Here is an 18782-nt window from a genome sequence, read left to right as displayed (position 1 = left end):
TCAAATCAAATCGTATTTACATATGTTCAGATGATCTTCATACCCTCTATCTGTATGATTTTTTTTTTTAAAGTTTATGTATTAGAAATTAATTTCTTTTATCTATTATAGTGATTTAAAATGTTATTTTCCGTAGATTTATTTAATGAATTACCAGCAAAGGTTTTATCAAGCTCAACGCCAATTCATCAAAATAAATAAATAAATCGTTTCATAGTCGGGAACTTTGTTCAGATATAAACAAATTTGATGTTACAGTAATACTGTGCTAATCATTCGTCCAAAATGATTAAAGTGTGTTAGCTGATAACCGGGAGAATTACAGAATTATTGAACACACAATCGGAAACTCAGTGAAGCACCCGTGTGTAGAAGAAATCGCCTGAGGCGATCCGAGTGTGTACGGTAGCGAAAATAAGACAATAGGTGTCACTGCTGAATTATACAGAGGGGCACTCGCCGGACATCACAGGAAGTTAGTTACGCAACATTACGGAAACCGGTAGACTTCTCTGTTCTTCAACACAATTTTGAGCAATTTAACAAATACATACGCAATCTACAATCTCCCACCCTTTATTTAGGATAAAATAAAATATTCTAATATATATATATATATATATATATATATAAGATACAAGATACAAGATTTATTAGTCCAATTTGGGCCCCCGGAGGAGCAAAAAAGATTTACAAACATGAAACAAAGAAGGAGGAAGATCCAAATGATAGAACAAACATGATCTTAAATATAATGAGCAGTGCTTAATTGTATAATCATTGATAAATGCATCTACAAGAGATGTATACAAGTATACATATTGTAATATAATAATAACATATAGTCAAGTAGCTGGAAAGATACATATATGCATATTAAAGAACAGAAGAGATGATATATTGCCATTCCTACATGTATATACATCCCCAAATATATTTAATTTTTTCAGTTAAGGTAGATTATCAAGGAATCTAGCAAGTGATCTTAGGATCTCAGGGTCTTCATTAGTCATGAGCCAAAGAAATTGATTATCATATGATAGGGACTGAAAATTTTTACATTTATTATTACAAATATTTATAAGTTCAAGTCTTTGTACACTAAAATGAGAACATACAAGGAGAAAATGAATTTCATCCTGAATCTCCTTGAGATCACAAAGGGAACAAAATCGTTCATCTTTAGGTATTTTTTGATATCGTCCAATTTCAATTTTAAGCCTGTGAGCTGATATTCGTAACCTAGTTATGACTGATCTATGTTGATTGTTTGTTAAAATATCTAGATAGGGTTCAAAACAAAATTTAGTCTTTAGGCATGTGAAGGTAGATAATTTACCTTCTTTATGCAAATTCCTGTCTTTTTCCCATGTAATTTTATAGAAGTTAAGTAATATTCTTTTCAAGTTTATTTTAAACCGTGGGAGTGACATACCTAAAACATCACTAAGTTTAATATCAATATGGTTAAGTAAGAAGTTAATACAAGAATACCATGAAGTAACTCCATTTTGGTGTAGTGTTTTGGAACATTTATAAGCCTCACTAAGTAAGGGAAATTCCCCATCTAGATTCTCTAATCTATGCCAATATAACAACATATTTTTAATGACATCAAAGTGTACATTCAATCGTCCTAGCTCAGATCTTACAGCAAAGTTGCTGCTTTTACTATGAACCACTAATAAATGTTTGTAAAATTTAAGATGCAAACTTTCGCCTTCTAAAGTTTGGTATATTTTATCTAATGTTATATTTGGATTTCTCTTAAATTTGGAAGTTGATGGGTCAAAAAAAACCCATAACTCTGAACCGTACAGGATAATGGGTTTAATAGTGTGGTCAAATACATTTAAAGCAGTTTTAACTGATGGATTAAATGTGAGAAAGTCTTTTTGAAGTTTGAAATAGGCTTTCTTTGCTTTATTACAACAATCACTTTTAGCGCTAGTTAGTGTTCCAGATGCATTAACTGTCAGACCCAAATACTTGTACTGTTTAACACATTCGATATTGTTGTTATTCAGATGGAAGGGGATTTTGATGTGCTTGCCAGAGGAATTGAAGACTATAATTTTTGTTTTCTGTGTATTAACTTTGAGACACCAGTCCTTGCAGTATGTATTTAGTATATTGAGTTTTTCTTGTAGACCTTCAGCAGTGGGGGAGAGAAGCACCATGTCATCAGCATACATGAGACAATGAATAGATGTAGATGAATCATTGTTTAATTTTACAAAACTTTCAGAATTTGATAGATAATTAGGTAGATCATTAAGGTAAATCTTGAATAAGTTTGGACTTAAGTTATCGCCTTGTCTAACCCCATTGTATGTGTGAAAGTGACCAATTAATTTGTTACCCAGTTTAATAGACGAATAGCTTTTAGAATACATTTCCTTAACAACTGAGTAAAATTTTGTGCTGATACCTGCTTTTAATAGTTTAAATTTCAAACCAGCATGGTTTATACTATCAAAGGCCTTATGAAAGTCAACAAAGCAAGCATATAGTTTCCCTTGTTTTGATTTGCAATATTTTTCAATAAGTGTTTTCAAAACAAAAACATGATCTGAAGTTCTAGCTTGTTTTGTAAATCCTATCTGACATGGATTGATTTTTTTATTACATTGTAAATATTTATCTAGTCTTGAGTTAAGAATATAATTAAAAAGTTTGCCAATTGTGCTGGTAATTGTGATTCCTCTATAATTGTTGGGATCATTAGTGTTATTAGATTTGTATACTGGAGTAATGTATCCTTCACACCATGAAGAAGGATAATAGCCAAGAGATAAGCAAGCATTAAAGATTTTCAGTAAGACTGGTATAAGAAACATTTGGCCATGTTTCAGCATTTCATTACAAATTCTGTCAGGCCCAGCTGCCTTACCATTTTTTAGTTTGCTGATTGCTTTATTTATTTCATTCAAAGATATTTTGTAGTCAAGTTCATTAAAAATGGGCGTAGATGTTTCCTCAGTTTGTTTTAGTTGGTCTTTGAGAAACTGATCTTGATCATGGAAATCCTCATGAGTTTTATTCAATTTTTTGAAGTGGTTTATCCAATCATTATTAGAGATTGATGTATCAATTGTGCCTTTGTTTCCATTTCTTAATTCCCCTACAAGTTTCCAATATTTTTTTGGATCAGTTGAACCTAAAGTATTTAGCTTGTTAATAATATTACAATGATATGTTCTAAATTTTTGTTTTCGTAGTTTGTTATAAATTCTATATGCTCTATAATACTGATTCTTAACATAAATATTTCTAGGGTTGTGGCCAAATAAATGTCCCTTCCTTACTAGTTTTGAACGCATATGTATCAACTCATTATCGAACCATTTGTTTTTATGTTTAGCAGGGCTTTTATTACTTTTACATGTTTTATTTTTAGGTAAATTTGGTTTTAATGACATAATGGCTGCAGCTTCCAGGGAATCTTTTAAACATTTTACCCTTGATTCTATAGACTCTATGTCATTGATGCTCATGGAGTTATCAAATTTGTCTTTTATTTTTTGGGACTGTAATGCTTCTATAAATTTTATAGCAGAGTCTTCTCCCCATTTAAAGGATGAATGGGTCTTGCATTGATTATTATCTATACTATTTTCTCTATTAGTAGAACTATATTGAGAAAAAATATTCCATGACAACATACAGTGGCAGTCAGATAATGTGGAAATAAAATCTGATACTTCAAAAAACAAAATATGTTGTACAGTTTCTTCATCAGTTAAAAGATAATCAACAACACTACTGCCATGATAATTGTGGCAAGTGAAATTTCCAAAGATGTCACCAAAACATCTTCCATTCATAATACGGAGTTGGTTTGCAATACAAAAATCTACTAGTTCTTTTCCTCTTTTATCCATGCAAGTGTCCCTATTAACTCTGTTGGAAATATCATTATCAATTTTATATGTTTCAAATAAAGGTAAATATTGAATGTTATCATCAAATATATAGTCAACTGCGCTTCCTGTTCTAGCATTAAAATCTCCACAAAGCATTATATTTCCAAAATCTTTAAAATGAAAAATATCTTTCTGTACAAGCTCCAAAATATTAATATTATTTTTTGTAATTGCAGGTGATCCTTCAGGGGGATTGTATACAGTACATATATACAAATCTCTATCAAAATTGAAAAAAGTTTTCTCTAATTTGATCCACTGGTATTCACTACATGTATTTTTAACTATAGAGACATGCTCTTTAATCTCATGCTTAATTAATATTGATATTCCTCCATAGTATCTGCCATTATTAGATCTACTTCTACATATTGTATGGCAGTAAAAATCATCATGTATAACAATTGTATCAGGTCCAATGTGTGTTTCCACAAGGAATACTAAATCTTTATCTATAATTCTTGATAGAAAAAGCTCATCATCCATTTTGTTCATACCTTTTGATATCAATCCTCCAATATTCCAAAAAGCACATTTAACATTTGTCTTGCTGTACATCTGATACATTCTAAATAAAAACTACCAAATTTCCAAACCCAAATCAAGAGAAGAGGTACAACATCCTTCAACACATATAAAACAGAATATATTCTAACAACATTATGTGAGAAAAAAAAGGGAGTTGCAAATAAACATGATGGTCATGAGTACAGGTGCACCGATAAGTGAAGGTGGTGCAGTATTCAAGTGAATTACTACAATTCATATACTGGAGTAGAACACATTGTTTATATATATCATCTGTGTAACTGATAGGTAAAACCTAAAAAGATGATTAAAAAAAAGTTAGTAATTATAGTTAAAGCCATAGCTGGCAGGTTGGTAAGATCTCCTTTCCCATGGTCCAGATTGTGCGAACTGGTAGTTTCGCGATCTCCGATGGTACGTGTACATCTTCTTTGGTGAAGCACGGCGAGAGTCTTGGTCTTTTTCCATCTGAATTGGAGACTGCTCAATTCCTAGTGCTAGAAGGGTTGATCTTTTTATGTTGGAGGCTAACATGGCAACACCATCTTGTGTAAGATGGACATTGTCTCTTTCTAGGACTTTGGCATGCCTAGTAGACATGTTTATGTTATCACTAATATACACAAATGATTCATCTTTGTATTTTTTCTTTAGAAGGGCATTGATCAGAGCACTATTTGCACTGTGTAATTCATCATCTTTACGAGGAGTACATAGCGACAGAACCACTTTGGCTGACCATTTTTGAGTGATGGTGCTGACAATTTCTTCTGTCTCGTTAACACAAATCTCAGGACTTTTTGTCTTTACATCATTAGTGAGGTGATGAAGAACAACAACATCTGGTGCTGCTTCCTCATATCTTAATATGGTATCCCTAGTTTCTTCAATTGTATAAGCAAGTATTTTTGTCGTTTTGAATGATGAACTAAGAATGTCTGGATTAATCTTCTTCGTGTTAGAAGTCCCCACCAACAGGACTTTGGGTTTAGGGGGTTTTGTCTTAGAAGAAGTTTGATTTCCCTTATGAAGCTCATATGGTGAAGAGTGATTTTCTTCAATTTTCTTATCTCCTACCTGTGTAAACTTCGCATTGTTGGATTCCATACTGGAAATATGCATCTTCAAACCTAGAATCTCCTTAAAAAGTGCCTCATTTTTTTCTTTGAGATGTTTGTTTTCATTTTCCATGTTAAGTAACTCCTCATTTTTGCTTTTCAGTTTTTCCACTAATGTAGAGCTTTCTGACTTGTTTGCTTCTAGCATGTCAAGGAGTTGGTGTTTGCATGTATTATGCATGATTTTTTCATTTTTAAGTTGTGCCTCCTTGTTTTCTAATTCAAGTTGTTGATTTGCAACTTTTATTTGAAGGTCATTCCTGATTTCATCTGACTTCTTAAGCTTATTTTTTATCGAGTTAATTTCATTTTCAGGGTTTTTCGATTTACTCGGTGTTGTTGACATTTTATTGTTCTGGCTGTTCAAGTTTTCAACGGCTGAAGTAAGAGTACTAACTGTAGTTTGAAGCGATTCCAGGCCTTTTAAGAGTCTTGTTTCTAACGTTTTCACAAGTCCAGAGTGTGATTTGCTTAATTCCTCTAAAGCCAGGACCATACTTTCTTGAAATCTCTCAAAGTCATGCATTGAGGCTGATACAATTTGCTTTTGTTCACTGTTTAGCAATTGTTCTTGGTTCGAGTAACTGACAGAGTTTGGGCCTTGTAGATTTTCAGTTACAGATTTTGGAAAGGTTTCTTCTTTTTCGATTGAATCACTAATTCTATTCACTAATTCTTTCAGCAGAGGAAAGAACTTGGTAACAAATGTATCTTTTTCATTTCCTTGGACTTGGATAGTACCAGTTGAAACAAAGAATGTTATCTTGTAGTGTAGGCTAGAGTCATTCCCAATATCTATGCAAATAGAGTTTGTTGCTAGGGTATTGTTACTATCCCACTTTTCTGGGTTGTTATACCATTTGACTTCGACAGAGTTACACATTTGCAGCTTTTCTATGTAGATAATTTGTAAAGCTCTTATCCACGGAAATACACGTTCCCGTTTTGTTCGAAATGCTACCATTCTGGCTTGTTCTTCATAAAGGTGTGGATTAATTTCTTCGTATGCCGCCTGTCTTGCTTTAGAGCCTGTAGGCGGGCGGAGCTTATTAGGAATACAGTTCTCTGGGTATTCATTATAAAGGTTTGATATTGATAAATCAACATTAGATAAGTCTTTAAGAGACTCAAGTTCTTCTTTAGTTATACTCGACATTGTATATGTAGTCGAGGAAATTCGAGCTAGGTAGCACGTGTTTTTAAAAATGCAAATTTCTGAGAAAAAATAGTTGATACCTAGATAATATCAATGTCAAATGGATAGTTTTATCACCTCCAGTTGGTATTGCTAAAATGTGAAAATCCATTTCGCGAAAGACTCAAACTTTTCAGATTTAGCTGCAATTTAAAACGAAAAAATTAAATTAATTAAAAGGGGAAATCTGAAAATATTGCAAAAATATGGATATCAGTTTTTTCTTCCTAATATGTTCTGTTAAGACGGGATAGTGTGCGATGTACATTTTAAGGGAAGGTAAAGTAAGAGAACAATAATGAATGTGTTGTACGATTGCACCCATGTAATGTTTGTTTATCAAATAAAAAAAAAAGAGCTAAGAATAATTATAGGCACATTTTCTAAACATTTAGTAAACAATTATAGAATAATTATTCGAGAACAATTTACAGGCAACAAGATCATAACAATAAAAACTAATTTCAGAGTTATACTATATTTAAAACTATCTACATTGTTTTCACTTCGCCTGGATCAATATTGATTTTTTTTTGGAGAGAGAGAGAGAGAGAGAAACCTACAGTGCTAAATCTTAGTCTTATAAAGAAGAAAGTGATAAAATGTTAATCAAAACTGAAACAAATGAACAAATAAATAAATATATAAATACTAATAATAATGATTACGATCTTACATTGTGCCAAGTGGTCATATTTTTCGTGTAACTTGGGATACATGTTCACTAATAATTTAATTGATAAACCGTTTTCTTTGATATAATGTTTTCAGTGTCTAAATTAAGAAGGCACAGTTTATATTTTGAAGTTCTAGATATTTACTCTCGTTCAGTAGGGAACTCACTTATGATCAATTGAAACCGGATATCCGAAACAGCGCTAATAGAATATGACTTGTACAGATGTCAAAGAACATTTAGAAAATGAAATTACCTATCAGTAAATTATTCAAGTCTTAGTAGATTAAAATTTCTTTCAACAAGAGGTGTCTGTCCTGTTGAAAAAAAAAAATACAGCTGAAACATGTATTTCCGATCGAAGAAAACAGGAAATAATGCAAACTATACCGTAAAGACGGGTATATTTAGCACCCGTCTGCGAAGGAATAAATTGATGAAATTTATTTCTTTAGATTGAACAGGGATAAGGATAAGGTGTAATTATTCAACATATTTATTTAAACTTGATTCACACAAAGTTAATTGCACATCGTATTCGTTATGAATTATTTTACAGATACCAATTATAAAATTCTTAATCAAAAAAAAAAAATAACTGTCTGGGAATTGAAACTTTATTTCAAAAATTCTAATAAGACTGTTTCTAAAGTAAAAGTTATTAACACACAAATATTTTCACGCCACTGCAGCCTCCCCGAGAGCGAGAACAATAGGGACAGTAATTATCAGTAAATGTCAGCACTTGTCTAACTTTTTCAGCAGGGACAGTAAAACGGGTCAGTAATTGTCTAAGTTTAACAGCACCGACTAAGATTGTCAGCACTTTTCTAAGTTTATCAGCACCGGCAGTAAAAAGGTCAGTAATTGTCTAAGATTTGCAGTAAAGGCAGCACATTGTCAGTAATTATCTAAGTTTGTCAGTAAAAAATGGGAATGTCAGTACGTTTCTGACTTAGTAGTGACAACTACAGATGTTTCAACTGTTGCTCAGGAGAATGTCCTTGTGGGTGAATATTAACATTTTTCATGTAATTTCAATTTATTCAATTTTTTTAAACAAAAATAGGAATTTAAATATTTAAACAGAAAAAATTAGAAGCCCGAGTAAAGAAAATTCCTTTCTGTACCCTAATATCGGGGAAGGGGTGGGTTAAAGATTATTGTCTTTTCCAACGCATCACGTATGTTGACAAAATATATATAAATAAGTGTTTATAGTGGGTCTGTCATGTATTTTCGGTACAATTGTTGCATAATCTCGGTAGTCCTTTTTCAGCATGTATTGTTTTTTGTGTAGATATTTATTGTCATATTGTGTAAAATAGGGGGTCATGATTGCACTCGGCATCACATGTATTATTACTTCTGTAGCATGTTTATGAATGACCTTCTGCTTTGTATATGTATGTTTTCATCATTTACAAAATAAAGGACAATATTCATTCTTATACAAGTGTTCTATTATCGCCTGCTTTGAGCCAAAAACGAAATCAGTCTCCTTGGAAAAGTTATACAACAAAGAAACATAAATATGTGTGCGTGACACACAGCCTATCCCGGTTCCTGTTTCAAAATAATACAAACCACAAAATGTGTTCATTGTATCAGAAGGAAGGATTTTACTTGCGACGGTATAAAATTATGTACAAATTCAACGAATTTTGAGAAACCTTTGAAAGCCGAATTTCAAACACCTTTTTATTCGATATTTAATCAGAAAAAAATAATTACAAACATCATGGTCTTGAATTTGTTCTTGTCGCTCTTCAGGTCGAGTATTTTGTATAATATTACTCTTGTCATAATAATACCACTATGCTAGAGCTGGATCTCTTGGAGCCCTCCATACTCTTATTATAAGTATTTTAGTACGTGTATGGAATTTTTCATTGAAAGGCTGGTAGTGCTCTATTCTTCAGTTTTTGTTGCAATACGTCCAAGCAACCAAATCCCCGCTCTCACTTCATTTATTTCAAACTGAAAAACGGTGCATTGTTTGTGTTTTACATGCAACCAATCTTGCCGGCAAAATCCCTTTAATCTGAACCGAATCAGTCTTAATTGTATAAAATTTTGTTTTCCGCATTAATACAGTACTACCATCAAATCTATCAATCTCCCAGAGGACGATTTCTGTAAAAGGTTTACTATGAAGCTTACCCACTCTGAATCTTACTTTGCAATAATCATTCTGAGCTAGTAGGTAAGTCAAACTTTCAGCGGTGTTTTTATGGCCATACTCTATTGGTCTGAGACCTTTGAAATCGATATTTTCAGTGTTGTGACGCCAGAACAATGGCATGGATAAGTCGTCCGGCTATAATTCCAGCATACCGTAGTCAATTGCTAATGGACTTGCTTGATATTTTGTAAAGTTTTAGGATAGCTTATGGTAAAACACTGATGAAAATTCTGCAAGCCACTGAAGTGATATCGATCCTGTGTTGCATGATACAAGAAATAATCACAACAAAAATATGGACACCACGCCCCGGGATCATGAAACATTTTAAGCTTGAGTCAAAATTTTTATGTTATACTTAAATGTAATTGAAGTCAAACTGTCCAGAATTAAAATAGTTTTCAATATTGCTTCACAAAAATGGATACACGTGGCCCCAGGATCATGAAGCAGACTTAGTCCTAAGTCAATTCAATTCAATTCACTTTATTACGTAATACATACATCTTATTGTATACAATATAAATTTATAACATATAAACAGTAAGGCATAGCGCAGGGTTTTTTTTAACAGCATAATAATTATACAATCAGTTTAATGGTAGAGAATGTACAAACCATTTTATTTAATTTGTTTATAAGACAGTGAGACATTCATTACGTAAGTTAAAAGCATGGTACAGAAACTTTCCCAAATTACAAAGGTCCTTAACATTGTGTGCCCATAACAACTGTATGAATTTGAACATAGATGGTTTTTCCCAGTAAAATTTTTAATATATTTTACTCGTAAATCCCTATATCGTGGACATTTTAAAACAAAATGGAATTCGTTTTCAATTTCACATCTACATCATTCGCATATTCGATTTTCGCGTAATATATTTTTATGGCGTCCACTTTCTATAGCTAAATTATGTGATGACAGTTTTATCTTGCTAATTTGCTTTTTAGAAATGGAAGGAATCGGTTTTTTTCTGAATAATATTCTGAAATAACATACATCTCAAAATATGTCATGGCCGTGTTTGTGTTTTTTTCTAACATATAAAACATTCTTAATGAATTCCAGATGTATCTTTTCAAAACCACATGCATTGTGGTTTCCCCAAACTTCAGAGCCGTAGTCTAGTATGCTACTGACATATGTATCAAAAAGTGAGAACATAGTGTCAGTATTTAAACTCAATTGACTAACCTTAGATTTTAGACAAAACATTGCTTTTCTTCCTTGGCATGCCAATTGTTTTTGAGTTACGTTAAAATTTCCATTGTAGGTCAATAAAACACCGATATACATAAAATTATCTACAACTTCTATTTGCTCATTATGTATATGTCACTTTTCAATATCATGAACCTTTCCCTTGTTTTCAAAAACAACAGTTTTAGTTTTCTCAACATTAATGGTCAGATCCCATTTCGAGTCGTAATCATACAAAGTATTTAACATTTGTTATAGATCTTGTACGGATTCCGCAAAACAGACCATATCTTCTGCATACATCAAAGTAAAAAGATTCAATTCTTGAAGTTCAAGAGGAACATTACCATTTTTTATAAACTCAATTTCAAAATCATTTACATACATTGAAAAAAGGATAGGGGACAGAACTTCTCCTTGTAAGAGACCAAGAGAATTTTCCAAAACCTCTGATAGCATTCTTGCCGATTTCACACAGGATTTCATATTCTCGTACATAGCGCGTGTAACATTTAGTAATTTGCCTTTAATTCCGTATATACTTAGTTTTTTTCCAAAGCTTTAAACGTTCTACTGTGTCAAATGCTTTTTTAAAATCTATAAAGCAACAATATAATCGTTCTTTTCTTACGTAAAGACATGCTGATAATTGTCGACAAACTAAAAATTGCTTCGGCAGTGCCCACCCTTGGTTGAAACCCGAATTGAGCATCTGTAATGATATCATTAAACTTAGTCCATTCGATGAGTCTATTATTTAGAATCGTAGTAAAAAGTTTGCAAAAACAACTAATTAAGCTGATGCCTCTATAATCATTTGGATCTAACCTATCACCTTTTTTCAATACAGGAACAATTACCGACTTAGCCCACATATGGGGGAAAATACCTGATGACAAAATTCTATTAAACAAATTATGTACAATAGGGAGAAGACATTGTTTAAACTCAATAAAGTATTCATTAATCAACAAGTCTGTTCCATGAGATTTATCTTTTTTAAGTTTAGATATGGCGTCCTGTATTTCTTTTTCGGATACTTCAAACACAGTCATATTGTCACCGTTCACAGTCTCATTCGTCGTCGCGTTTTGGTTTGATGCCAGGTCCTTGAAGTGTTCATAAAATATTTTCGGATCAACATTCGCTTGATGTGGTTTTCTTTTTTGGAAATAATTATAAAAAAAACTTGGCATTTTTTCTACGAATATGGTCGAGCATATTTCCCTCCGCACGTAAATATTGTCGTTTAAGCTTTGCAGCAAGGGCTTTGTATTATTTCTTCGACTGGAGTAGGTTATTATGTGTAGCGATGCTTTTGTTTTGATTGAATATTCTAAGATTATATCTATATTTTTGTATTTTCCTTTCAGTTCTGAGGTTACCCAAGGTTTGTCTACAGGCGTTCTGATTGAGTAGTCTGTTTACGCTCGCAGCACAGTTAAGGCTGCAGTAAGGAGGCGGGGCCTAATTTATACGGGAAATGCTTACTATGACATCACACAAAAATATAAGTTCTTCAAATTGCCACAAAATGAAATGATTTGCTATTTTAAACTGATGAATAGCTTTAAACTACATCAATACTAACTAGTGCATGTATTATTGTCGTTGGTTAAGTCCCACACAGCAATATATAAACAATTCACTGATCGGAATGCACTTGTCAATATGACGTCATATCGTAAAATTTGACGCAGTTTGTATGCAGTGAGAGGCGGATCAAGTTATATTTATACAATGAAAAATGTATTTCGTAATTAAATAAAATATGAATTGTAGATATATAAAAGGCCATTAACTTAGATGCGATGTCTATTTTATGATTTTATTCATATACTTCCCGTACATTCCCTAAGACAAGCGATACTGTCGTACATTTGTATGCAGATTCATTGAAGGGTAATAGAAGGGTCGTAATAAATCAATATATTGCAAAGGCATACCCTCAATGAATTATGACAAGCTTTTACACATAAACTCAAGAAGTATGAAGATATTTGAAAAGTGCTGCGAAGTAGTTGAAATCTTGCAAATGAATTAATTATATCTGTATTTAATGTACTTGACAAGCAAAATATTCAACATACAGTCTAACAAATGTAATTTTATCAATTAGATAGTAGAATCTATAAAAGTTTCTTAGCACTTTTCACAAACTACAAAGAGTGTTGAAAATAATTATATGTTTAACTTAGATTTTTAACTTGGTTATGCCCTTGCAATATTAGAATTTATAGATGATCTCAATACATCAGGTATATTTGCTAAAATCACGTGACTGCCACATCACGTGACAAGTCTAAATAAGAATCTAATCGTTCTCAACATGTAGTTTTCATCCACAATGCATTTATCCGATAATAGTAAAGTCCTAAAAAAAAGCCCATCCTTGTAAAGAATGTATTTTCTATCTAAAAAATTCGCCGATATTTCCATTTGGCACTTTAACTGTACTGCGCTGTGTTGATAGTGAATGATGTTCGACTTCAAAGAAAGGCTGCATGGCTTTTGTTAGCTCTGATGTAAATAGGTCAATGGACGAATCAATGGACTCCTGAGTCTCACATTCCGGCTTTTCAGTGGCTGACATAAGTCTATCATAACTTAAAAAATAAGACAGCTTGTGCTTCATTTAGGTATTCTGGATTCCACTTAAACGATCTTGATAAGTTAAAACTGTCGTCAGAGGTGGTTTCACTTATGTCACTAACTACAGGAGAGGTGGAGAGATGTAGGTGTAACGGTGCATGATCAGAATAAGTAGTAAATTTGATACTTAGAATTTTTTCAATAAAGCAGAAGAATCTGGTGTAGAAAGACAGTAGTCTATAACACTTAACCCCTTGGAGCCCATGAATGTAAAATCCCTGTCCATATTACTTTTATGCTGACCATTTAGTACCCTCATCCCAGATGATTTGCACATTGCCAATAGTTTCGAACCATTGTCATTTATACTTTTATCCGGGTTCACCCGTAATGGTAAATCGTAGTCCATCTCATAACCAATAGTTTCAATATGACTCAGATTATTCTCATTAAGAACATCATCAATTATAAAGTCTTCCCTAGATGAAGTCCGTGCATTCATATCTCCTAATATTATAACTTTTCCTTTGCTCTTATATGAAGTTATTTGTGTTTCCAGATCATTGAGTAGGTCACAATCATAAAGGCGATAAAATGTAGAATTGCTTGGAGGTATATATACACATCCTATGTACAAGTCTTTGTCTATATTTCTTAGAAGACGGTGTATTTTTAGCCATACAATAGTATTATGCAGGTTTTTTACAACTGATATATAATTGTGAAATGTTTTACAAATCAATATTACAATTCCACCGCCTTGGGTGTTTCTGCTTTTCTGTCTTGGGAAAACATAAGAATCAAAATTTTCGACATGCACATAAATATCTTTTTGAAGCCAACATTCAGTTCAAAGAATAACATCATAAGACAGTAAGAACTTTTGAAAACTTAATTCTTTAATTTTAGTAGCAAAACCACCATTGATATTCAAACAGATGAATTTCAATACTTCAGTCCGAACTGTTTTTGTATGTTTGCCATTCTCCTGAGAACCCAATCCTTCTATAACCTCATCATCCCTTGTGCTTGCAACCATAGTTTCCTGTATTTCCGGTCCTCTGTACTCCTCACCTTCAGTATAAAGTCTGTTAACAACCATTGTTGGCCTTTTACCACTTCTTCTTGCTTCTTTTAGAATTGGGTAAAGTTGTTTTCTTTGCTCCTGTATTGATCTTGGAAATTGCTCGGAAATTGCATATCTCGTGTTCACTAGCCTGCTGGCGTTCGCGCGGACTTTCTCTCTCACCATTTAAGATGAAAATTTCACTACCACTGGTCTGCATTCTCCATCCCTCCTTCTTCCTATCCTACAGTCCCTGAAACGTTTTACTTTCCCATTTTTCCGTTCGCTCACCGTTCGTTCACCGCTCGTTCACAGTTTGTTCAGCGTGCGTTCACCGTTCGCTCTCCGTTCACAGTTTTGCTTTCAGCGTTCACCGTGCGCTCGCGGTCACCGTGCACAAAGCGTTCAGCGTTCGCTCTCCGTTCGTTCACTTTGCCTTCACCTTGCGCTCAGCGTTCACTTATCGTTCAGTCTTCACTGTCATTCGGAACTCCGAAGTGTTAGGACTTATCTTTTTGTAAGTAAGGACTTACAAGTTTAGATATTTAATAATGAACATATCGTGTTTAAAGGATCATTATTTCATAGGAAAAAAATAATCTACAATATGTTTTATTATTATTTTAACTTAGCTGCTAGGTTATTTATTAAAATACTCTGAAAAATAAATGTTGTTATAAGCATGTACCTATGTAGAACGATGCTGAAAAATTAAATTTGAATACGGGCAATATACGGATACTTCAAGCATTGCAACATTTTGTTGTTATGTTTAAGATGACAAATCGTTAATGGAGAGATACATGTAATAATCCATGTCAAATAAATTACCAACTGCAGCAAAGTTCCGAAAATATTTATTTCGAACATGTTTAAATTATTCAATTACTATAGAAATACATATTAGAACTCGTTTTGAGAAATTTTAATAGTACTGCGGATATCCAGTTAATTAAATGCCTTTGGAGCGAATTAAATTGATAGTGTGAATCTCCACGATAAATTAACGAGGTTCGCTCCTGAGCTTTTGAGCAAATATTAATCTTAACCTATATTTCAAAAATTCTGCATAATGTTTTAATTCTTACAATAAATTTGAATTCTACAATGCCACTTTAACTATATTCAGTTAAAACCCCATGATTAAATTCCATACTAAAAGCATTAAGTGAGGAACTATATTTTGTGGCGGAAGGTTTTTTAGAAGAAAATGATCATTTTTTCTCTTTCGAAGTATTTAAAGTATGCTAAGTTTGGATTCCTATTTTTACATGCAGTCTGCACACAGAGTTATTTTGTGCATTGGACTGTTTTATATTGGTCCTAAATTATCTATTAAATAAACTGTCATGAATTCTATCATCATATATGATAAATATAGCAAATATATTGTGAACATGAAGAAAAAAATAGCCCTAATTTAAGCTTAAAATTAGCACTGTTTTAGTAATATCTAAAAATTAACATCACAGACCCCCACTTTTGATTTTCTTTTCTGAATATATACGATACTTTTAACCATTCTTCTTAAATTCAGTAAAATGTCATTACTTTCAAATGATTTTTTTGCTTGTTAAATTTTTAATCCCAGAAAAATGAAAATGTTTGAGTGCAAAAAGGTCAAATAATTGAACATGCGGAGTAATTTGAAAATTTCTTCATTGTCACAAATTTTAATGTGTCTATTTAAGATGAAATAAGACCGTTTTTGTCCCCATTATTTATTTGAACAAAAATTATTGGAGTAGAAACTTTAAAAATTGATTTATGTGTAAGACGTATTTACCGTGCAAAAAGGTCAAACTAAATGCTCTGTAGCGCCAAAAGAAGCGCATTGACCCCCATTTTTTGTTTTGATTTTTAATAAAGCTATGTGTATAATTTCTAAAAATATACTTGATAAAAAATTCTCATTACTTTTGATGGCAGGATCCAACCTCCTTAAAGTCCAAGCTTTTTGATATCATTGACAGCTGCTTTTTCAATAAAAATGGAAAATTCGTAAATTTACTTACCTTGTCAATGGTCATTTGCAAAATTATTTTGTTAAAAACATTCTGATTGTACACACAAGTACTCTGAAGATGACATCAAAAAGACTCTTGAGTTTCTGATTGAAAATACCTGCGTGATTCTACGAGACCAGGTCTTCCAACAATCTATTGGAATTCCCATGGGTACCAATTGCGCCCCGTTATTAGTAGACCTTTTCTGTATTCATATGAAACAGAATTTGTCCAAAATCTTATACGTGAAAAGAAGAAAACACTTGCTGTGGCCTTCAACTCGGCATTTAGATATATCGACGACGCATTGTCAATTAACAATGGCATATCCATTCTTATCGATATGATATATCCAGGTGAGCTTGAGATAAAAGATGCCACAGGGTCTGACACATCTGTTTCATATTTGGATATTTTGCTTGAAAAAGACGTTAATTGTAATCTAACAACCAAGCTTTATGATAAACTTGATGACTAACTTTTCAATCGTCAACTTCCCTTACTTATGTAGCAATATACCTTCATCACCTGCATACGGGGTTTATATCTCTCAGTTGATTCGATACGCAAGAGCATGCTCTACGTATGTACAATTTCTTAAACTAGGTAATTTATTGACAAACAAGTTGATGAAACAAGAATATCAGCTGTCTCGTTTAAAGCCATCATTTCGTACGTTCTATGGCCGATACAATGACCTTGTCAGCAAATACAATTTATCATTGAGTCAAATGCTGACTGACGTTTTTCATACTCATTGTTAGGCCATTATTTACACACTGAATTGTCGACGGATTTTTCCGTTATTTCCCGATCATGATAAGGAGCACACGGCGGGTGTGACCGGTCGGCAGGGGATGCTCATTCCTTTATGGCACCTGATCCCACCTTTGATGTTTTGGAGGTCTGTGTTTGTTCTGCTCCTATTTTGTATTGTTTAATGGTCTTTTTAACTTGAATACAGTTCGTTATCTACATATGTTTCATGTATACAATATTAAATTCGCCTCATAGATGATGACGACAGAAATGATGTCGCATATTAAACAAAGATTAGCAAGGACTTTTGCTGCCTCTTGTTGATGTGCAAGACATATTTCATGTGTTAAGATATAGGTATGTATTGCATTAATAATACATTTAATAATGCACATTTTTGCACATTAAGTTGAATCAATCAAAAATCCATATATATTCTAAATTATAACAAGCTATATCTACTTACAGAATGTTTCAGAAAACATGCAAACATTTACTTTCCTCACTTAATTGATATGCAAACAGAATCATATAAAAGTATTATATAAAAATATTCTAAAAAGGCTTACGTTTTTATTAAAAACAAGAAGTTGAGAAATAATTATCATTTGAAATAATGATGACATCATATATTTGACATGAAAAACAGATGATTTCATTTCTAATATGGAAATTAATAAGAAACAAAGATCAGAAGTTCTGAAACTGCTTTATCAAAGCATGTCTCCAGTTCGTGTGATTAGGACAATGAAGATGAGGTATCAAGAATTCGAAGAATCTATTATGATAATGTATTATGGAAGTTGTACAAAGTTGTTAAAAACTTTTGAAAGTAATAGAACATGTTCAAAGTTGATGATTAAAGAAAAGGAAGAATTGGACGAACAAAGACAAGTAGAACACATGAAAACATTAAGAATGTTTAAAAATACGTTTCAGAGACTGGCATGAAAACCTTAGGCAAAATAAATGAGCTTGTGAACGAATATGACTTAAAATCGAGTAAGTAAGTCAAGTGTATATTGGATGCTGAAATATGATTTGAATCTCACACCTTAGACTGGTTAGAACAATTGTTTGGAGGACGACTCATCTCTTTCAAATTAATCCAAGAACAATTGGCCTCCACACTAACCTGACTAATACCCCCTTAACTTTTATTTGTGGGGGCATATTAAAGGTAATAGTTGATAAAAAATAAAAGATAAAAAATAAAAACCACCCCAAACGACACGAGAACTCAAAATGCTCAAAAATGGGACCAGGCTCATTACGCAGAGACACTGTGCACTAGTATTGAAAAATTCTTGCATTTGATAGATTTATTGATTTAGCAAAAATGACGCAATTCAGAACATATTTTGTAACTAAGTGAAATTTACATATTTTCTGTATTCTTTTGTAACTCCTTATCTGATTGCCAGATTAAATTCATTTTTATATGAATGAATTTTGAAATTGTGCCCTTTAATATAGCATGTTGATGGATGGTATTGGTTGAAACACCATTGTATTGTAATCAATCAA

This window comes from Saccostrea echinata, unplaced genomic scaffold (assembly GCF_033153115.1).
Source record: "Saccostrea echinata isolate AGI-Se365-2 ecotype Australia unplaced genomic scaffold, CSIRO_AGI_Sech_v1 ptg000033l, whole genome shotgun sequence".
NCBI classification, from domain to species: Eukaryota; Metazoa; Mollusca; class Bivalvia; order Ostreida; family Ostreidae; genus Saccostrea; species Saccostrea echinata.
Note: the sequence above shows the minus strand (reverse complement) of the source record.